The sequence below is a fragment of the Protopterus annectens genome, chromosome 2.part1, assembly GCF_019279795.1.
Source record: "Protopterus annectens isolate FY-2018-M chromosome 2.part1, PAN1.0, whole genome shotgun sequence".
Lineage (NCBI taxonomy): Eukaryota > Metazoa > Chordata > Ceratodontiformes > Protopteridae > Protopterus > Protopterus annectens.
The window spans coordinates 1,352,575,095-1,352,599,456 of NC_056729.1; the positions used below are offsets into that span (position 1 = coordinate 1,352,575,095).

Genomic DNA, 24,362 nt, shown 5'->3' on the forward strand with positions numbered 1-24,362 from the left:
CTGTAGCTCAGCGTTGATTAGACCAATTCATAGCTTCATAGGTAGTTATTAGCATTTAGTCCAGGAGACCTTTAAGAAGCGTAGTCCAAATTCCAAATTGCTTTCAATTACCATGCTTTTTGACAAATATGGCTTTTTGGATGTCTAGCAACAAGCCTTCATTGCAGTAACTACAATATAGTTTTCAAATAGATTGGTCAAAATTCATCTTTGTTAAGTTGGATCCTACCATATGGAACAATCTTGCTTTTGACTTGAGAGGCAAAGAAACTCTCTCACACTTAAAAAAATCTGAGCAATTCTGCTATCTATTCCCTTTGTTGCCTAAATGTATTATCTTGTGCATATGATCTTTACAGCAGACAAATGACAAATGATCATTTTGTTTATTTTAGGTTCTCTTTCTCCATCTAGTTTCCATGTGCAAACTTATTTTCAATATATACCTTATAGGATCATGGCGTAAGTAATAGGCTAGCTGGGGAATTTTAAGACTAGCCAGTTTCTCTTTTTGTGCTCAAAATAGCCTATCCCATTTGGTTATAGCTTGGTTTTCCATATGCTATGGTCAATAATTATATATTACTCCCAATGAGAATAACTGGAATTATACCATATATAATTTGAGGGGAACCATGGGATAAAGCATTTAGAAGCTGCATCTGTCCATTAGTATTACAGGGGACAGTCCTGGGGTAAATTTGTGTTTCCCATCCACAGATCTAAGTTACACTTGAAAATGTACAGGGATGAACTTTGTTTTATATGGCTGGGGAGTCTATTCCACAGCAGTGGTATCCTCTGAGAGATATACCTTTCCCTCCAAACCATTGTGTTATTGTTGCAGAGGAAATTTAGATCACTAGAACGACTATTTATGACTCCATTTGCGTTGATAATGTGTAGTAAATCCATCAATAATGGATCGGAGGATGCTTTGTATGCCAGATACAGGTCACCTGTTAGCAATCTGTAGGATACCAAGTATAGTGATAGGGCTTTCAGCTGATTTGTGGAGGAAATGTTGTTTAAGCCTTGTATCCTTTTAGTAAAGCATCTCTGTGGGCATTCCACTTGCTGCATGAGTCTGGACAGATACATGCCAAAGGGGGAATTATATTAAATGACTGGCCTAATGAGGGCTTAGGAAAGGGAGGCAATGGCATCCCTAGAGCCAGAAACAGTCCCTTTCTTTATAAGCTGTGCAATATAGTAGACCTTTTTACAACAAAAGAAACATGTTGACCAAAAGATAGATCACTGTCCACATAACTTTTCAAATCATGAACAAATGGGTCAACTCTTAGGGGTATATTTTCAATGTGGTGGTTTGCTGGGGTAGATGAATTCCCAAAGGATACAGTAATGCATTTCTGGCATTTAGTTTTGGTCCAAGCACAGAACCCTGGGTACTCCACTGATGACCAGTCTCTTTGTGGAGGTAACTTCCCCTATCATCCTATCTGTGAGCCAACTTGTAATCTAGCAGATGGCATAGGGCTTCATTCCAAGTTTATTTAGCTTTTCTATTATGCCTGTGTGGGGAATTGTGCCAAAAGCTTTGGCCATGTCAGGGTACTCAGTGTTTACCATTTTGCCTTCATCTATTGCTTTGGTGGCCTTTTAAAAAAAAACAAAAATCCACCAGCTTGACTAAACATGACCTGCCCTTGACAAATTCATAGTGAGATGGAGCCACTGTCTGGTGGTTTGCTATGTCCTGAGTGATTAATTCTAGATAAGTCTTTCCATGGCTTTGTATATGAGGTTGGTCAGACTTATGGCTCTGTAATTTCCTGGGTCTATGGAAGGTTCATAGGTTCATAGGTAGATACTAGGCTATCTGCCCTAGGGCATTTATAGGCCTAGCCAGAGTGTATTTGGCTTCTGCCTCCCTATTAGATTAGCCTACTGTGCCTCTGTAAAGTAGGTCACAGAAGGTACCCTTTTAAGATTAGTTTACTGTGCATCTGTCTAGCATGGACACAGAAGAGATCCCAGGGCTGAATTTGCGATTTCCCATCCACACATCCAGATTTCGCTTGAAGAGGGTCAGCAAGGGGCTATGTCTAACATGAATTGGGAATCTATTCCAGAGTGATGGGAGCCTCTGGGAAATGAATCTGTCCCTCCAGCATGTCCTATTTATTTTTGTGCTGAGGTTTAGGTCCCTGGAGCATGTAGCTCTAAGGGACTTGGATTTTTTGAGGTGGAGCATGTCCATTAATTCTGGGTTTGACATGGCTTTGTACGTCAGGCATAGATCGCCTCTGAGTAGGTGGTGAGCAGCTGAGTAGAGCTGGAGTTTCTTTAGTCGAGCTGCATAGGACATCTGTTTGTAGCCCATGATCCTCTTGGTGAGGTACTTTTGGGGTCTCTCCAGTTGCTGCAGGTGTCGGGTATGGTACATCCCAAAAGGGGCATTGTATTCAATTATGGGCCTGATGAGTGACGAGTAGAGGGGCACAATGACCTCTCTTGATCTAGATGCGAACCCTTTTGTGATAAGGTGGGCTATATAGAAGGTCTTTCTAACCACTTTGGCAACGTGATTATCAAAGGAGAGATTACTATCTACGTTGGTCCCCAAATCTCTAATTACTTCTTCCGTACTTAATGGATTACCACCTATGTGGTAAGTTGTGGGCACCTTGTTTTTCCCAAAGGGGATGACTATGCACTTTTTAGCATTTAGCTTGAGGCCATGGCTCTGGCACCAAGCATCCATCTCTGTGAGACCCTTTTGGAGGATGCGTGTGTCAGCTGGAGATTCAATTATGGCCCCCAGTTTGCAGTCATCTGCGAACTTTGTCAGCCATAATCCCTCCATGTTAGCCTGAACCTCAGAGAAGTATATACTGAACAAGAGAGGTCCCTGAACTGAGCCCTGTGGGACGCCACTTGTAACTGGTTTGGATTCGGATATGGCACCTGCGATTCTGACCATGTGGGTTCTATTTCTGAGCCAGTTTGTAACCCATCTTGTGATATAGGGGTTGATATTTAAGCTGGTAAGCTTATTTATGATGCCCGAGTGGGGTATTGTGTTGAAGGCTTTTGCGAGGTCAAGGTAGGCTATGTGGACTACCTTGCCCTCATCTATGGCTTTGGTAACTGTTTCAATGAAATCAACTAGGTTTAAGAGGCAAGATCTGCCCTTAACAAAGCCAAATTGGGTAGGGTCCAGTGTCTGGAGGCACCCAATGTCTTTGTTTATGAGTTCCATGATAATACGCTCCATAGCTTTACAGACCAGACTAGTCAGGCTTATGGGGCGATAGTTTCCGGGGTCCGTTGTGGCACCACCTTTGTGGAGTGGGACCACTGTAGCTGTATGCCATTCTTTGGGTACATATCCTGTAGTAAGGCTAAGTTTGAACAGTGACTTAATGTGAGGGTTCAGTTCTTCTTGGAGCTCATGTAAGACACAGCCTGGGACACCGTCTGGTCCCATAGATGCTGTGTTTTTTGCTTTGGAGAGGGCAGCTTTCACCTGTGCATCTGTGATGTCAGGGAGGTTACATTTAGTTTGAATAGGCATTTGCTCCTTTGGGGGGAAGGGGGGGAGAAGTTTGCACTGAATCTGTCTGCCAGGATGTTGGCTATGTCTGTAGGTTCAGTATATTTTGTACCATTATGCAACAATTCAGAGCATATCTGGGAGTTTCCGCCCATGTTCCTGACATAACTAAAGAAGGTCTTGTGATTATCTTTAGTATCTAGGGCAATTTTTCTTTTGAAACTGGCCTTTGATGATTTTATGAGGGCTCGAAGTTTCTTGCTAATACTGATCAGAGATGCCTTCCCTTTTTGGGATTTTGCTCTGTCATATAGTAGCTTCCTCCTTCTGTTGTATAGCTTATTTATGGCTGGGGTCCACCAGACTGGTCTCCTGTTTTTGGAGGAGTGAGTTTTGGTTTTATTTGGGATAGCATGATCCATGCATTCCTAAAGGTGCTCATAGAATGCATTTGTAAAGGATTCTGCGGATTGGGCTGTATTATCCTCTGGCCCAGGGGCTTTGAAGGATTCCACCTCAGTCTTGAGAAGTGCAAAGTTGGCTTTTGAGAAATTCTTTACAGTGATTTCCTTGGCTGGGGGTGGGGATGGGATATGGATGTCCAGGGAAATTTGTTTATGGTCTGATCTTACCAATGAGGGGTTTACCTCTGGTGTGGAACATAGAGTCCCCATGTTGGTGATGACCAGGTCCAATATGTTGTTCCCTCTTGTGGGAGTGGTGGCCAGTTGTTCCATTGCGTTAGAGTTTATAAATTCAAGGAACCGTTGGGCGATGGTGTTTGGGCTTGAGTAGTTTTCCCAGTCAATGTTTGGGTAGTTGAAGTCACCCAATAACATAGTGTTTGGAGAGACGTTCACATTCTCCAGTGTTCTCAGGAATGCCAAGTGGGGTTCCTGTAATAGGGAGGGTGTTCTGTAGCAGGCTACAAACTGAAAGGCAGTTTTGCCCACTGTTAGTTGCACATGGATGGTTTCCGATGCTTCGTGCAGTGCCACTAACCTGGAGGTGTGGGTATCTTTGATGAATATAGATACTCCCCCTCCTTTTGTGCTTCGGTCCGAGTTTTGAGGCCGAAACGCATGGTATGAGTTATAACCTGGTAGTGCTGGGGTGCTCTCAGGAGCCTTGAACCAGGTTTCTGTTACTGCACAGACATCAATTTTCTCCATACTGAGGAGAGCCTCGAGTGCGTGCATCTTGAGGTTTAGACTCCTGGCATTGAGTAGCATTACCTTTAGTTTTTTTATCCTTGGGTTGTCTATGGAGGTGGGTTTGTCCTTTGAGCCTTGCCTAAAAAAGGCACTATGGGGTTGGCAAGAGCCTTGGCCAGTATATGAAAGCCTAAGGATGACAGGTGCAAGCCGTCCCTAGCGAAGCAACGTGGCTTGTCGACCATGTCATCCCAGGCTGACAGACACTGGATCCCCTTTGAATGACACCAATACTTTAGCCAATTGTTGAAACTGGTCATTTTGTTTTTATACTGTGGCATCATTCTTGGTGAGGGCAAGATGCTACTCAAGGTCAGGGTCATACCAGCCTGGGCTACATGATCAGAGAGCTCCTCTGTGTCTCTTTTCATGTAGTCCAGGGAGGTATGACTCAGGTCATTTACACCAGCATGGACAATGACGGAGTCATACTTGTACTTGCTTTGGAGTGACCTGAGTGATTGCATTATGTGGCGGATCCTGGCACCCGACAGGCAGCTTACAGTGACCTTCTCCTTGTTCAGGCTGGTGAGCGGAACGTCAGTGTGCCGGGCAATAGAGTCCCCTATAACAAGTGTATTTGGTGTGTTGTTTGGCCTTAAGAGCTGTGACTGTGAGGCACACTGATTTTGTGAGATATGTGATTTGTGGGTATTGTTGAGGGGTGACTGTTGCTTGGATATCTGCTTAGGAGGTCTTTGCTGTTTAGGCAGATTTTTATTTAGAGCCTCCGAGTATGTTTTTGTGTGTTTATGTGTTGGGTATGCAAATGCAATAGGTCTGTGTGAGACTGGATTTGTGGTGTGGGTGGTTACCTTTTCCTCCTGACTGACTGTGCCAGTCTTGGGTTGAGAGAGCTCTGCCTCCAGTTTGGCTGTATAAATGCATCTCTCACATGTATTAGAGTTTGTTGGAAGGAGGAGAGGGTTGTCTGTGTACATAAGGCAATTGTAACATTGCCTCAAAATTCCCAGATTCACCAGCTGGACTGGAGAGTAACCTTGAAACTGACCCTTGGACATACTAAATTATTATAAGGGTCATCCCTTATACTGGGGAATGACTGTAGCTGTTCTCCATTTACTTGGAACAAGACTTGTGTGAAGGATGAGACTCAACAGTGTTGTTAGGAGTGTAGTTATTTACACTTCATGCTATTTAAAATGCATCCAGTGATATTGTCAGGGCCCATCAATGCAGCATGTTTATCTTTTGATAGCACTTTTAGGACTTGGTCTTGTGTAATAGCTGGAGGTGAGCTAGTTACAGATATATCTTGAGGGACAGATTGAGAGGAGAGGGGGTAAAGTTGGAGCTATTTTTATTGGTGAGTAGGTTCACTATATCTTCAGCCTCAGTGTATGTAATATCATTCAGATTCAGGTCAGTGCATTGCTGCACTGTGCTTTAGAGTTTAAAAACATAACTAAAACATGTCTTGTGATTGTCTTTGCCTTGGATAGCTATTTCAACCTCAGACTTGGCACTGGTGGATTTTATTAAGTTCCTGAGCTGTTTGTTTATTTCAGTGACAAGGGCCATAACATTCTGGAAATTCTTCTTACTTTTGGTCATTTTCTTCAATTTTATTACAAAACTTGCTGATATGGTTCCACCATGTAGGTTTGTTTCTACAGTTTGCCCTGCACTTGTTCTTGTGTTTATATGCTGGTATAGTGTGGTGGTGTACATTTCTGTGTATTCAGTAGCCTTAGCTGGGTTTGGTCAGGATTTGAGTCTTGCCACTGTATCACTTAGGAGTAGGCAGTTTGTCTTAAAGACATTTCTGCTGGTACATTGGGTGGAAGGGATCTCTGGTTTCAGTTTTATTTCAAAGGAGACTGTTTTATGTTCAGCTCTAGTAAGTGATGGAGATACACAGGGGATGGTGCAAGATGCTCCCATATTATTAAGGACCAGATCCAAGATGTTATGCACCCATGGGTACTCTGACTAATTGTTCTAGGGCATTTATATATATATATATATATATATATATATATATATATATATATATATATATATATATATATGGGTTCCATACACTAGATCAAATTTTCACTAATTCAAAACAGTGCATGGAATGCTCACTGCAGCGAAAGTGCATTTAATCGAAAGTGCACTTACGCGAAGTTCAGTACAACGAACGGGTGTTGTACTGAACACCCATGCAGTACTCATGGACCTTAGGGTCAGAGCATGGGTCATAGTAAGGGGATAGCCCATAGGACTATCTCCTTACCATGACCCGTGCCCTAACCCTAAGATCCGTGATGACTGCAGTGCAGTGAAGGACATAGTAATGTACTCCACTATGGTGCAATAGTCACAAACTTTAGGGTTAGGGTAAGGGGATAGCATTACTAACTATCCCCTTACCCTAACCCATGCCCTAACCCTAAGGTCCGTGACTATCACACCATAGTGGAGGACATAACTTGTTTTTTATGTGCTCCACTGTGCTGCAGTGTTTTAGGTGAAGTGCACTTACGCAAAAGTTCACTTTCGTTAAAGTGAACATTCACAGAAGTGAGGCTTCCTATTACAAGTTCGAAGTAGTGAACGTTCGTTCTTGCAATAGGAATCCATATATATATATATATATATATATATATATATATATATATATATATAAATATATATATGTGTGTGTATGTCTAACGACTATATTGTATGCATATATATATTTGTATATAGGAATAACCTAACTGTGTATATACTATATGACTGTGCAAATATAGGTTGTCTATCAGGTGTTCATAAGGCCCTAGGTCATGGTTGAAAAGAGTTTTTGGACCAGTCTAACTACCCAGTTAACAAACAGAAATAAATAAGCTCCTGAAGAGACTAAAAACGTGTTCACACAGTTGAAGAGTTTTGATCCATTTTAAATTATAGGATCATAGGATCATAGGAAGTTACTAGGCTAATGACCCCTTGGGCCCATGCAAGCCTAGCGAAGTTCTACCCTTATTTCCCCGATCAGCACCTACTGACCCTGTCCAAGAGGGACATAGGTCAAACCCTGGGGTGAATTTATGGTTACAGTTACAGTTGTCCAGATTGTTTTTGAAGAGGGCCATCAGTGCAAGTGACAGGTGTGTCATAGGTAGGAGTCGTGATAACTACCTGGTTAACAGTAGAGATCCCAGGACTGATCCCTGTAGAGCACCAATGGTTACAGATCTGCTGTTGGAGGTGGATTCTCTTATTTTGACTGTATGAGTTCTATCAGTGAGACGGTTAGCAACCCTCCTAATGATATAAAGGTTGATGCCTAGTTGGGTGAGTTTGTCAATGATGCCTGAGTGGAGGATAGTGTCAAATGCCTTGGCCAAGTCCAGGTAGGCTGTATGCACAGATTTCTCCTCATCCAGGGCCTTGGTGACTGTTTCAAAGAAGTCCACTAGGTTTAACAGGCATGATCTCCCTTTGACAAATCCAAACTGAGTAGGGTCAACTGTTTGGAGATTATTTTTATCTTTGTCGAAAATTCGCTCCATGGCCGTGCAGATAAGGCTAGTCAGGATAATGTCTATAGTTCCTGGGGTCAGTGGAAGCACCACCTTTGTGCAAGAGAATAATGGTGACTGTTTTTCATTCAGCTGGTATGAAGCCAGTGCATAGACTATGATTGAAAAGAGTACCCAATGCTGTTGCTAATTCATTTTGGAGCCCATGTAGGACACAGCCTTGGATGTTATCAGGTCCCATAGATGTTATGTTTTTGGCCTTAGAGAGGGCATTTATGACCTGCTCATTAGAGATACAAGGTGGGGGACAGGTGGTAGGGATGTCAAGAGGTACATGTGGTGGGGACAGGGTAGTAAAGTTTTCACAGAACCTGTCAGCCAATGGGTTAGAAATGTCCACAGGCTCAGTATATGTGGTATAATTAACTATCAGTTCTGCACAAATATGGTCTTTTTCTTTTAGGTTATGGATGTGACTATAGAATGCCTTGTGGCTGTCCTTTGTTGAGGAAGCTAATTTGAACTAGGAGTTTGCTTTGGAGATCTTCACAAGAAGTCTTATTTGCAAGTTTAAGCTGAGGAGGGAGCGTTTCCAGTTTAGGGATCACTCCCTCTTACTCCTAGACATCAATGTATTCCTCTTATTGTAAAGCCTGTTAATGGCAGCTTTCCACCAGACAAGTTTGCTCTTCCTTGAGGAGCTTGTTTTGGTCTTATCAGGTATGGGCAAGTCAATGCAGTTATACAGTTGTTGGTATAAAGCATTGGTGTAGAGCTCAGCATAATTGCCAATTCCATCTGAGGGACGAGGTGTAGTGATGCTATTTATACCATGCTGTAAGAGATTATAATCTGCTTTGGAGAATTTTGTTTTAGTTTAGTTGCTGATGGGGAGGTTAGGTGAGATAGTTCCTTTGAATGAGACCAGTTTGTGGTCAGATCTCATGAGGGAGGAACTCATAGTGTAAATGCTACAGTGGTCCCTCATACTGGTGAGCACCAGATCCAAGATTTTGGAACACCTTGTGAGGGTGCCAACCAGCTGGTCCAGGGTAGTCGAGTTAACAAAGTCAAGGAACCTTTGGGTAAGTGAGTTTGAACACAAGTAATTTACCCACTCGATGGATGGGTAGTTAAAGTTACCCAAAACCATGGTGTTTGGAAGTATCTTGAGTGGGTGTCTTAATTCATGGAACAGGTCCTGTAGCTGGCAATGACTTGAACAGGTGTCCTACCAACAGTTAATTGCACCTGAAGTGACTCCAGGGAGTCATATGGTTTAATCAATTAAGAGGTGTATTTATCTTTAATGAATATTGATACACTGCCTCCTTTAGTTTTCACACCTTCAGTTTGAGGTCTGAAAGTGTAGAAAGAGGTGTAACCTGGTATGGCTGGGGTGCTCTTCATAGCCTTTAACCAGGTCTCCTTGACTGCACAAATGTCTGTATCTTGCAAAGTGAGGACAGCTTTCAATGAGTGCAGTTTCGTGTTGAGACTCCTAACGTTTAGCAGGATAACTTTGAGGTTGTTTTTAGGTCCCCGTGGGTTTTTTCCAGTTGCTCCATTTTCCTCCCACATTTCAAAGTCTTGCAGTACAAATTGACCATACATGTGATTGTGCATGTGAGTGTGTGGTGTGGAAAGAACAGCCATTGCAGCGATAGCCACTCAGTGGTGTGAAGCTTAGCTGCAGATGAATTCCATTGTTCAAATGACATCCCAAACCCATGTTAAAAAAATGAGAAAAGGGGTTGTGGTCGGATGGACCTATCAGAAAAATATTTCAATATTAGCAGCCTCAGTGGTTCAACAGGTACCATGCTTAACTTTGCTGTAGAAGGATGTGGGTTGTGCTCCCACACCATGCAGTTGGATTATATTTTCTACTACATACACTGCAGAGCAGCATAAGGGTGTGCTGCACTCCTGAGTATGTCACTCCTAAGTGTGAGACATTAGACAGAGGCTGCATCAAGCCTGAGTTGGTGGCATCTCATATGGATATGATACATCCAACAGCACTTAAAGAAAACAGTAGGGGAAGTACCCTGGTGCCCTGGTCAAATTTCCCCTAGTTAGTATGAATTACCACCTTGGGTCTCCTACCTGAAAAGAGGCCATTGGCCTAGTGATACTAACCCAGTCAACAAAGTGTAAATAAAATAAATACAAAAGAAAAATAAATACCTGTGCATGGAATTTCCTTTATATGTTTCACCCATAATCTATCCCTAGGTTGGTAATAGGCTATCTGCCCTAGGGCCTATACAAGCCTAGCCATAACTATTCCCTGGCTATTTCTTCCCACAATATTTACTTTCCTGGACCCCTGAGAATTAAACCCTGTACCACAGGAACTATATCTCACAGCCTTAACCCTCTGTACCATATGCTAGACCAGTGGACAGTATATCTAATACCTAGTCCTAAAAGAAATACCATCATTCACGGTGCAGGGTTAAGTTGGGTACATTTTCAATTCTAAGCCTTCCTTGCTGTTACACATGTGCTTTTATCTAGGGTAGGATTTCTGTGGGCCTCTTGTCTCTCCATATTGTTGCCCATTCAATGGATGTACAACTTGAATTTTTCGAAGTTTATAAAAATGTGCACTTCCTGTCAGAAGCTGCTGCTTCACCAGTTGCACTCACAGCAGCATTTATACTTTGTCTATTCAAGTGCTGCAGATTCCAGTTCAAAATCCCTTCTTCTGCTGTCTGGGCAATGTGCATTAACGATATGTAAATGTGTGCCATGTCAAAATGCTGATATTTTCAGGTAACTCTCTTATTTAGTTCTATTGACATCTAAAAGGAAATGTGTGAAAGGCAGCAGAATTTATTTAGCAACAAGATGTGTAAGTGAAACGTAAGATTAGACCAATGTGTTACCTGCATGAAACATCAAACTTCAAGTCATGTTTTCTAATGACTTATGTAACTGACATGATGCAGGTAATAAACAGTAATGGAGGTGAAACTAATTCCTCTGGGAAATGAGAACAGCAGGCCACACATTCTGTGTTCTCTTTTAAAAGATGGAACGGGAAAGACTTGATTTCAAGTCTTGCACTCCTGCATTGGAAAAGGCAAAGACATGCATCTGGAGCGTTTCTCTGTGGGTCTCCACTGAAAATGAGCCCTGTCCCAGTTGGATTTTCCCACTAAACAAATGTTAAATAAAAATAAATGAAATAAAAAATATTACTTAAAGGCGTTAATAGTTGTGTGTCTACGTTTCCCTATAGAAGTGTAATTTTAGTAGTAACATACTGAAGTTAAGAAGCAGTTACTTGAATATATCATGCCCAGAAGTGAGCTTTCCTAAGTAACGCTATATGTAGGTATGAATATCATTTTTAAATTCAACGTTTTGTAGTGCTGCGCACACATTTAACTTTTATGTTCATTTCGTTGGTTCAGCAGTTTTATTCTGGAGGAAAAAATATTATTTGAATAAATAGCAGTTGGGCAGTGTGAGTTCATAAGCACAGGCTGTCTTCACTGTGACATAATTTTTTGTTTTATTCATGCTTTTCAAGATTAGAGATAATAAGTTGCATAGCATCAACATCACATCCCAGCCCGATGATGTGAATTGCGCTGAGAAGGCCATTAATGTTTTCCCTGTATTTGCTGCTAAGGCAGAGATTAAGGGATGCATCATTATGTCAAGCGGTAAACAACATTACGGACAGCCTAAAATACTGCACACTGTAATCACCAGGCTGCATTTTAGTCAGGGCTTTCATTTAGCTAGTAATGAGATGTTATTTATGCTGCCAGTGCACAGTTTCCAACTACAGTGGTATGTTTTCAGTAACCTCTCTGGGAGTTGTACAGGGTTTGCTGCTACACATGGTAAAATATACAGACACTCCTAAAATAGGTGTTTTGTCTATGAAATAGCTGGATGAATTTTACTTTTTAGTTGCAGTTTATAAATGCAGTACATAATTAAAAATATTCAGTTTAGCAGTAAAGTGTAATTGTTTCATGTTAAGTATTCTTGCCTGGTTCATTAACGGTTGTTTAGGTGTTTTAATAAACGAATGGACAGATAGACAGATAAAATATAATATTTTTTAATAATTTTTCATGTTTATTATTATGCATTTTATATGTATGTCGCATGTGTTTTTGCATTTTGGACTTTTGTGTTGCACAAATGAGGGTGCCCAAGCCATACATTAACTCATCTAGCCCCGTGCAATGCAAATGTTTAATGCTGGATCTGTGAGTGATGACAATGTCTTCTGTTTATGTCATCTTAATCTTAATGAAAGCTCAGAATAATTGTCTGCAGTAGCATATACTAATGCTTGGTTCAGTTTGTGCAGTATTAAATGGGGAATAATATTTGACAATGATGACACATTCAGTCATACTTAAAGATTTTCTTCTCACAAATCCATTTTAGTGCTGTATTTCACAATTCAGAAAGATAGACTTTAATGTGGCTTTCAGTACTGGCATTTGTTGCTACTCTTTCAGTGCCTAATTTACTGATTAAATTGGAAGTACTGTTCTGTGAAGCCGACAGATGTTGACAGTGCGAGTGTTCATGTGGGAGTTCCATATTTGCTGTTATTTTCCTTTGTTTATTTGATTGATCTCTCTCTGAACATTGTTCATTCAACACACCATAATGTTAAATGTTTTATTTGACATTTTAGAAACATTTTATTTTGCTACTGTTGCATTTTATTCAGTCCTATTTAAAGTTTTCATAGTTCATAGTTTATACACCTATTAAAATTAAAAATTACAAGTATTGTTTTCTAGTGTTTGAAAAACTGCCTTGATTGAAAGTGAGCAACGTATGTGATGGGTGGCCAGGAATTGAACATACAATTTAAAATTATTTGTGGACCGATGTGCTATGTTTTTCTCCTGGGACATTTCAGTTGTGACTAGTTGCTACTATCCTAGCTACCTACTGTGCATTCATGCCTCTGCCTTGGCTGAATATGTGTTCTTTTTTGAACTCTTGTTACTATATATAATAGAGTTTACAGATGTGCGTAAAATAGGTATTTTATGTAGCCAGTGTATTTTTTCACTGATATGGATTTCTTTATGGAAACCTACATACTGACCTGATACTGACTTGCTATAAATTGTCTCAAAGTTCTCCTTCTATCTTTTCAGCTGACTGTAATAAGAGTTGGATTTTGAGTAGTGGAGCATTAATCACATCTGCCACTTTGTCTTAGCATAACATCTCTACCCATTTGGACTATTTTGCTTTAATATTCATATTGTAGTGATATGTTTCTCAGATGTTTTGAAGGGAAGTATATATATAGATATATATATATATATATATATATATATATATATATATATATATATATATGTATATAAATATATATATATATATATATATATATATATATATATATATATATATATGGGTTTACTTTAGATAATCGAACTGCCACTTACCCTACTCTGAAAAAGGCTGAGACGACAGCAACGAAAATCCATTTAAACGAACACATACATCACCCACAACAAGCTACAAGTAAGTAACCACTTGTCCACCACGGTGAACTTTGCCCCTTTCCCCACTTTAGTGTGATCTCGGAGTTTGCATATTTAGTTAGGGGGGATGGGTTTCATGTAGTTCAGTTTTTGTGTTCTGCTGTGGTGCAGCCAAATGGTTACTAACCTGTAGTTTTTTGTCAGTGATGTACGTGTTCATTTAAGTGGATTTTTGGTGCTGTTGTCTCATCATTTTCAGAGTCGGGTAAGTGGTGTTTCGATTATCTAAAGTAGACCTATATATATATATATATATATATATATATATACACACACACACACACACACACACACACACACACACACACACATATTTTTTATAATTTCCATTCAGAAAACTGACTCTACTGTTGAGTAAAATAACACATGATTATTATTCATATTGGTTTGCCTGTGCTGAGTTTACATTTTCTTTGCCTGGGGATATGCTATGGAAGAAAGATAAGCATTTTTTTACAGTATCTAGGCTTCAAACGTATTTGTAGTTTGCTTGTTCAACAACCAGGTGGGTGGGTCTGCAGACCCATTTTACCCATAACCCAAGCCACAATGAAAAAATATTTATTTACAGTAATTAAACTCCGAATGCATTAAAAAAATCTTGTCAGAGACATTCCACAAATAACAGACAGTGAAGAGATATCTAGATGCTATATACCATAGCATAGTCAATCAAAAATAAAACAGAGGCAATAAACCTTTTAGTATATCTAGTGTAACTAAATATTTATAATGTTTAACAAAAAAAAACTGTGACATAAAACATAATCATTGGCTTTGTATTTTTAATAGGGAACTATGTAATTTAGTTCCCTATTCTGACCATAACCAAGTTTTCATATATGTGAGAAATGGATGTCGAAATATGAACTTTGAGAGCTTTGTTTTACTCTATTCTTTGAGGAGAATCTTGACATCCATTTCAAAAATATATAGCAAGTCAGTTGTGAATGGAGAGAACCAATTACAATTAAACAATAAGCAACGACTGGGTGTGGGTACATTTGCATATAGCCACACTCATGAGTCAGTTATTGCTATTATACAATAACATTATTTAACAAAGAAATTGCTTTCTTTTCTTAAATGATGTCTTTGTATAATGGCGCTGAAGTGTTCTTCCACATTGTTTCTGGATTCTTTCACATTTGTTGATGTACTGTACATGCATATGAGATATATATCTATATATGGCAATATGGGTGTCCTTTAGGTAATCAAAATACCACTTACCTGATTCTGAAAATGCCGAGACAACAGTACCAAAAATCCACTTAAATGAACATGTACATCACCAACAAAAAATTACAGGTAGTACACAATTTACATTCCCACTCTTGCACAGTACACCAGTGCTGTGGAATACAAGCAACATAGAAAGGAAGATCTTCATTGCTTTTTGTTTTTTAATTATAAAATCTGGACAATTTAGAGGTACAAGAGAGACAGGACAGCAATACAAGGAAAATCAGGTATATTTCTTTAGTGTTTCAGAATGTACCTGAGTTTCTGTATTTGCTCTGCCCTCTGTACATACCTCTCAACCTCTAAGCTCAAGAAATGTGTACATAGCCATAAATAAAGGGGGACAAAGGCTCCAAAATGGGGACCAACTATAAATGTTACTTTTAAAAACTTAGAAAGTTGTGAAAATAAGATTTGTGTTAATGTGCATTATCTGAAGGATATGAATTCTGAAATTGAAATGCATGCCTTTATTTAGTGACTTCATTCCTCAGTGACTTGCTATAATACCACAGATTTTATGAGGAACAGACCAAAAATAAGAGTCAAAAATCTGGATAGTTGAGATGCATGCCTCTGTACCATAAACTAATAGACAAATGTCTGACTGCTCAATGGTACTTCGGTGACTGGACATTTTTCTATTGGTATATATTCAATTTACAATGGACACACTGGTTGGGCTGACCAATCGGCATGCACATTTTTGAATACTAATGAGCTATCATTGTATTATTCTTCATAACATAAGACAGATTCTCTGGTCCTTTTACTAGCAAGCAGAGAGAGAAAGAGAGAGAAATTTAAAAATAAAAACTGCATAGAAAAGCTGTGCATCACAGCTTTGAAAGTTGTATTACACAGTGATGACAAGTATGTCTTCGTAGTAAATGGACTAAAACACAGTGAGCAAAAACAAATCTATCTATGTATCTGTCTGTATAGATCTATCTATCTATAAAGATGAACAGATACATAGATATACAAAGTAGCGTTTTGAGCACAAGGTATTTTCTAGCTTCGTAAGCTGTACTCACCTAACACTACCTCACAGTCAGCGGCAGAAGGGAAGTGCATCTTTGATCCTGAAACAGATTTAAAATTTGTAATAGTTTTCATATTGTCACAAACAGAAGACTAAGTGTGGCAGAAGTGTTTTACAGATTTTGAAACTGTTTTAGTTTTTTCTCACTTTTCTTTGGTGCCATTGTTAATGCGCAGGCAAAAGACTAGAGCGTAAACGTGCTGAAAATGTGTTTATCTTTTTCCTGAATTAAGAGCATAATCATGGAACCCCGTGCACTAAATAACAGTTACATGCAGACGAGGCTGTAAAGGAGTTAATAGCACTAAATAACAGTTACATGCAGACGAGGCTGTAAAGGAGTTAATAGCACTAAATAACAGTTACATGCAGACGAGGCTGTAAAGGAGTCAATAGCACTAAATAACAGTTACATGCAGACGAGGCTGGAAAAGAGTTAATAGCACTAAATAACAGTTACATGCAGACGAGGCTGGAAAGGAGTTAATAGCACTAAATAACAGTTACATGCAGACGAGGCTGGAAAGGAGTTAATAGCACTAAATAACAGTTACATGCAGACGAGGCTGTAAAGGAGTTAATAGCACTAAATAACAGTTACATGCAGATGAGGCTGGAAAGGAGTTAATAGCACTAAATAACAGTTACATGCAGACGAGGCTGGAAAGGAGTTAATAGCACTAAATAACAGTTACATGCAGACGAGGCTGTAAAGGAGTTAATAGCACTAAATAACAGTTACATGCAGACGAGGCTGGAAAGGAGTTAATAGCACTAAATAACAGTTACATGCAGACGAGGCTGGAAAGGAGTTAATAGCACTAAATAACAGTTACATGCAGACGAGGCTGGAAAGGAGTTAATAGCACTAAATAACAGTTACATGCAGACGAGGCTGGAAAGGAGTTAATAGCACTAAATAACAGTTACATGCAGACGAGGCTGTGAAGGAGTTAATAGCACTAAATAACAGTTACATGCAGACGAGGCTGGAAAGGAGTTAATAAGAATATATCTGAAGCTGCCTTAATCCAACTCATTTTGAAGAGCTGGAAAGACGAGCATGCATGAATAAGGTGAAATTTATTACATATTTATCTGAGAATTTGGGGTGGAAAGTTATTATGGATTTCCTTAAATTAGAAAAATTGAGACGCAGAATTTAGAATTAATTTTCAATCTGAAGCCAGACCTGTTGCTATAGCTTACTTCCAATGCTCTCATCGTGTCACTGTTATATTTTTAAACTCACTGACTCCTGTTTTGTCTGCCATTTGGAATTATTAAATGTCACCCTTTTGACCTTGCCTTATTGACATCAACTAGTCCCTCATATAATGAGCCACAGAACTGACTCTATATTTGTACAATAATTTGAGGATTTTGTTATGCATTATGAGTTTCTTGCACAGAGTTTATTGACTAAGATGTGTACCAGTGGGTGTATTAGGTCATAAGTTAATATTGCTGTTAATATACTAGTATTCTATAAGCTGCCTTCTTGAAATAAACTGTATTATAAATCAGTACCAGATAAAGTTGTGGCAGTAAGATTGAGAGAGGGGGGAGAGGAGAGGACAGAAGAGAAGAAAAGAGACGAGAAGAGAAGAGACAATGTGGGTAAATAGTAGCAGGTGTAGATTAGAGGTCTGGATGATGTATCTGCTAAAGTGCCTGTGATGGTGTACATACAGGCAAGAATGTAGAGAGACTGGACTGGGAGGTGAGCAAGATGACAGATGTCTGGGGATGAATGAATAAATAGAAGGAAAGAAGACCAAAACAAGGTTTAGGCTGAAGCAGTTAAAGCGAGGGAGTAAGGTGGAATGGAGGACTCAGGCATGGAAGAAGCATGTGTAGGGTAGGTAGGAATCAACAGACAGGAACCAGGCAAGGTGGAGTCAATCTGGAGTGATAAATGAAGAATGGCAGTTAAGAAATGGGAAAGGAAAGTCATGTAAGGAGCAGATACATAATGTCAGGAAGGGATCAGAAGAGGGGAGGACAGACTGGTAAGGAGACACGAAAATGATGCCCATTATAGGAACAGAGGAGGAGATGGATTAAGCATGGTGGGCACAGAAATAGAAGAGGAATGGAATAACATCAGGAAGAGGGAGAAGGGCCTGGGAGGGCAAGAAAAAGAAAGAAAGCTATTTGTGGAAAACCGTGGAAAGTGCTTGTAGAAAGATTAAAAGATAAACGTGGAAAGGGTGATTTGTACCTTGAGAGAGGTAGCTGGACAGAGCAGACTGGGAGTCTGGGGGTGATAGAGCTGGAGATGAAAACGTTGCAAGTACTAGCAGTAATGCCATGGAAAAGAACATAAAGCAGGTGATGACAGTCCAGGTGGGAGCAGGCAATAGTATTTTGGTGATTCAAACTCAGTCATCGAGAGGAGTAACAGTCTTGAAATAGGAATGACAAGACAACAAGTTACAAGCAGTTGGATCATAGGGCTCAGACTTTATAAGATGTGAGGGGGGAGGTAGCAAAGGTGGTCACTAAGTAAAAGAGATGGACATGATCAAGTACATGTAGATGACAGTGAACACTGAGAAGGTAGCAAACAGGATTTGGGAAGTGGTTGAGAGATTCCAAGAGGGGAGGATGGAAGTAACACTCGCAAACATGCTAACTGTATCAGCAAAGAAGATGAAGACGTGGAAATGTAATAACTGAATCTCAAGCAATGGATCAAACTATTAAACTAAGATGGGAAATTTGATGTAGCAGTAAAATGTGGGAGGGAGTCTTACAGAAGTAGGTGGAAGAGGTATACATTGTGGCACTGATCATTGAGAGAAAGCAGGCTTAGTGCACAGGGCTAGCATATCTTTCAACCTCCAGACATTGCATATAGGTATGAAATTCATGAAAAATCAGTACATCCAGCCAAAAACATCTGGAGACTGAATTAGCATAGCATTTGCATACTGAAAGCAGGAAACATTGTAGGGTGCTACTCAGAAACACAAGTTTAAAGTAGTGAGAGTGACAAAAACAGCATGAAAATAGTGTATTATTAAGTCTGTATTGTGAGAACAGAATATTACAGAAACAAATGCCTTCCATTTTAGTGCACTATATGTCCTATTCCAAATGTCTATGTCTGCTGTGAAGAATTTAGTATGCATATATTTCAGATAGTAGGTTTGTCTGCAAAGTGACAACAAGCTGTATAATGCTACCCTCCCAGTGGAAATCAAATATAATGCAAAACTTCACACAATAACACTGACAAGATCTATGAATATCAGTATGATCAAAGTCAACAGAGAACGTTTATCATCACATAGTCTTCATTGCTATGAGTTATAGCCACTGTGTTTTCTGGGTACTCCTTATGTGTTTGAATTGGATAAAATGGCCACTACAATATATTCCATTTTCCATCTTGTTTCACACAAATGTACACTAGCCCTGCAAAGCAATCCCAATGGCAAATGACAGAGGTCAGTTACTTTTAACCATAGACTTCTGTTATGTAGTTAGCAATTTATAGCTACATTACCACCTGTATGCATCTAAAATGTCTGTTATCTAATAAAAATAATAATGGACCCACAATGTATTTCAAGTTGTTTAACATAAGCATTCTTAGCAGCTTTGTAATTACTATCACCTCCCTCCCTCCCCCATAAACAGTGGATTACTCCTTTATACTGCTAATCAATACATTGAAGAAAGATTTATCAATAACCAAAGCTTCTGCCTGTTTTTCTGTTCTGTGGTACATAAAATGTTATTTATTTTAATTTTCTAACTGGAGTAAATCAATAATCCAAATGAACCTTTTTCATACTCAGTACAGGAGAATGTTAACGTGACTTCTGAGAATCACACAGAAAGTAGTTAGTGGCTAACAGGAATCAAACCCTGGACCACAGGGAACAGCATTAATGGGATTATAGACTTAACCCTCTGACTTAACTACCAGAATTTATTTATGGATCTTGAATCTTTGTGATGCATAACAGCATACACTGCAACAAGCCAAGCTGAGCAGCATTGACATCTATCCAGTTCTTCAATAACTGCTCCCCCAACAAACATGATAGCATGAGGTTGGCTTATTATTTAACAATAAACACTAATGCAGCATAGAATCACTTCCTGCCTCTTTGAATCAGCTAATTTTATTTGGAAAAAAAAAAGAATTTCAGCTTATTGTGAATGATTACTAGCTAGAAACAGGAAGCGTCAGTTAATGCTGTCATTTAGAATAGTTTTTATGCAAAGTAAACACACACTTAACAGCTCACAAGCATCCCTTCCATGTCAGTTGATCTTGATAGGAAGATCACATTGGTTAGCCACACTTATTTATACCACCTCCAATATCACCATACTTTGGAGAAAAGGGAATATTCCAGGATATGTCCATCATGTCCATCTCAGACTTAGTATACGTATGTCCACTTTTTCAGCCATTCATTCTCCATGTTTCAGGACTCTCTCTAGTTGGTTCCAACATTTCAAATGGTTACAAAGAAACAAGCTACTGATAAAGTATTTGTCATACATGAAAATATAAAGGTTGTGAGTCGATTAGAATCATGGTTAAACTGTGTATATTTTACTAAAATCTGTATAGTTGACAGATGTAGGTACTGGCTGCTGGAAGCCATGTAAGATTATAATAGGGTTGAGTTGCAGGAAGGAATGGGTGGAAGGTTTTGCATGGTGTTAGATGACCAGCCTGTTAGCCATAGTGATATGGCATATACATAAGACAGACTTTGAAGTGAGCAAGCAAACAGGTCCCTTTAGGGTACACTGTAAGAAATTGTTGAAAAAAGGGGGGTTTTGTACTAAGAACGCAATTTTTTTTCTTTTTCAGTTTGGGAGTGAAATGCTGGCTGTTTGTTTGTTCTGTCCTTCACCACTGTGTTCCCTCTCCATCATTGTATTACCACACACCCTAACAGTTGTGTCTGTCTTTCCCTTATTTATTTACTTATTATTTTATTTTACATTTGTTTACCGGGAGAGTCCAACTGGGCATGAAACCCATTTTCAGTGGAGGCCCGGGGAGAAAAGCTCCACAAAAGTTAGTACAGTAAATGCAATAACAACTCAAGTTATTAAAGTACAGAATAAAAGGAACACAGCTGAAGTATGATAATATAGTAAAATAAGCACAGGATAAAAATACAATATAATTCAATAGACTGTGAACAATATGCAATACAGATGTAGGGCAATCCCTTAGGTTATATGGTTACATTCATACAATGGCTAGTACAATGAATACAATAAACATAGGTTAAGTACAGAACAAGTAAAGGAGCTGTTGTTTGCTTGCACTGTAAGATTAACAAAGAGTAAACATTGACACACTACAACAGCACAGACAAGGCCTACATCACGGCTGTTGACTGGGCATTGCATCTGTTATATTAATGATAATACTATTTCACAATATTGCAAGAAGTCTGAATGTAATGTAAGTAGTTTGAGTGTGTGTGTGTGTGTTTATCTGTTGTTTTTAGCAGAATGATATAATGTAAACACACTATGTTAATGCACGATGGAATAAGAATGCACTGTCCGGGTAGGATTATAAAATATTATTTAGTCCTATAGTTAGCTATTGCTAGTATTGTGTAATGGTGTGTGGTAGTGAAGGGCAGATAGAACAAGAGTGCTATTATGTAGAGGGAGTGCTATAGTTCTCCTACGGGGAACTACCTAGGGTCTGTACAACTCCACATCCAAGACCTGTTTAAATGGGACGGGAGGAGCTTTTTTGAAGGTATTTTTGTTTTTTGTGGTCCTGATATCTAGGGGGATGGCATTCCATGTTTTTGCAATAGAAGTAGAGTAGAGGGAGTCCCCAGAGCTATTTTTGCTTTTGGTTATATCAACTAATGCTTTGTTGGTGGATCTTAGTAGACACTTGTTAGAACAGATATTCAGTAGGCCATGCAGTGCAGGAGATTTATCAGGATTATATAGGATTTGGTGGGTGATTATAAGTTGGTTATACGTGAGCAGGTTTGGTAATTCTAGCCAGGATAGTTGCTTGAGTGCTTGGCAGTGATGTGTACTGAAGGGTGAGTCACTCGTGAACTTTGCTATTTTATTGTGGCAAGTGTTTAGTTAAATCTGATTTCTTTAGTTTGATGAGTATGGAGGAGGCATAGAGTGTGGAGACTAGGTGGATTCTTGCAATGGTAACTTTACTGTTGTTGGTGAGGTACTTTTTGCATCTATATAGGGTTCCAAGTTTTTTATGGACTTTTTTATTGTACCTGCAGTATGCATATCAAATTTCATGTTATGATCTATGAGAACACCTAGTAGTTTGCTGTAATGGACAGGTGTGATAGGGGTGTTGTTAGCTGAGTATATTGTGAATGGAGGTATGGGTTCTGTGGCTTTTCTGGGATGGAATATCATTAGCTGGGGTTTTTGGGAGTTAAGTATTAGCTGAGAGTTGGATAACCAGGTTTCCAGAGCAGCAAATGATTTTTGTGTTAATTTCTGGAGTTGAGGGAGAGACGGGGTGGAAGAGATTAAGGTAGAGTCATCAACGTACTGGACTAGAGTGGCATGCTGGTTGGTAAATATGATGAAGAGGAGAGGACTGAGAATAGATCCTTGAGGGACCCCTATGGTTGCAGGTAGGAAGGGAAATAAGGAACTTTTCCATTTTATTGCCTGTCCGCAGTTAGTTAGATAGTTCTGAAACCAGGCTAAAGTGGAGTGGCTTAGATTATGTTCGGAGAGTGCAGTTAGGAGTTTGGCATGGGAGCCTGTATCATAGGCCTTGGAGAGATCTAAGACGACAGTGGAGACAAGGTTGCCATTGTTCTGGTGTTGATTTACAGTATTAGTAAAGCTAATAAGGGCTGTGGTAGCACTGTGACTGGGACAGAATTCATGTTGGGTGTTGGTCAGGAGATAGTTAATTATTTGGGAATGTATGGATTTTTTGAGGATTTTTGATAGGGGAGATAGAATGGCAATTGGTCAGTAATTAGACGGTTCCACTGAGTTTTCCCTTTGTGAAGTATTATTATATGTGAAATTTTCCATAGTGATGGAATGCATTGTTCTGACAAAGAGCAATTAATTAACAAGGAGACAGGATATGAGATGGCTTTGGCTGCAATCTTGAAGTATTCTGTAGGTAGTTTATCAGCAGCCAGGATTATGGGTTTAAGTTTATTCAGATATTTATATATTGTGCTAGTAGGGATGGGTTGTAAAGAAAAACAGTTTTGGTGAGGATGATAGGTTTGGATATGAAGTAGAAGAATTATTATTAGTGAGCATTAGAATGAATTTGGTAAAGTATTTGATAAAGTATTTGTTGAATTGGGTGTGTACTGCGGTGGTGGTGCTGCTGTAGCCTTGTCGCCTCATAGCAAGTCATTGTCTTGTTCGATTCTCAGCTAGAGCGTCTTCTGTTTGGAGGCATACGAGAATGGGGCATGCCTTCGTTGAAGGTTGTGCTTCAGGGCTGGTAACCCGGTACGTAAAAATCCAATACCAATCATTAGCGGAGTGGAGTTCCACTGTGACGACCCCTAACCGGGAAAAGCCGAAAGACACAAACAAACATTTGTTGAATTGGGTGGTGATATTATTGGTGGTGGTATCGATATTTGGGGGTGGAGCACTGGTCTTATCTGGTTTTAGGATTTTATTGATGGCATCCCAGAACTTTTGTGGGTTTGTTTTGTGTTTAGATTGGATATCTGCGTAGTGGTTCTTTTTGTATGTCCTACATTGTTTTTTGGCTTTTTTCCTTAGTTCCAGGTATGCCTGTCTACTAGTTTGTTTTATTGTGCTGCCATGAGTCCCATGCTTTATCCCTTTGTTTTAGTAGTAGTCAGGTATCGTTGGTAAGTCAGGGGGCATAGTTAGATTTAGTTCTAACAGTTCTGATAGGGACTAGATGCTTTAGAATGTCAAGGAAAGTGTTGTTGAAGTAGTCAACAGCACTATCCAGGGAGAGAACTGAGAGTGGTCTCCAGTTGCATCGATTTAGTTCAGATATGAAGTCTTGGATTTTGAAATTCTTTGTACACCTAATTTGTTGCAGGTTGGTGAATTTTATTGAATTTACTTGTTTTTTTATTATGAAGGTGGGGGGATGGTCATTGAGGGTATCTGGGAGGGAACCAGAGAAGTAGGATTGAGTTGGCTAGTTAGTGAGGATCAACTCTAGGATGGACTCCTTTTTAGATGTTTTATCTACTCGGGTTGCGGTTTTGATTAATTGAGTAAAGCCATGCAGGTTGATGTGGTTGGTGGATTGAAGTGAGTCATAGAAGGACTAATGGATGATTAATTCACCCAGTA

General features: G+C 39.4%; 1 protein-coding gene across 1 annotated transcript in view; it reads right to left on the reverse strand.

Annotated features, from left to right (window-relative positions):
• Window positions 1-24,362, reverse strand: part of SORCS2 (sortilin related VPS10 domain containing receptor 2) — a 2,271,537-nt gene that overhangs the window by 1,591,837 nt on the left and 655,338 nt on the right. The gene's annotated exons all lie outside the window — the stretch shown is intronic.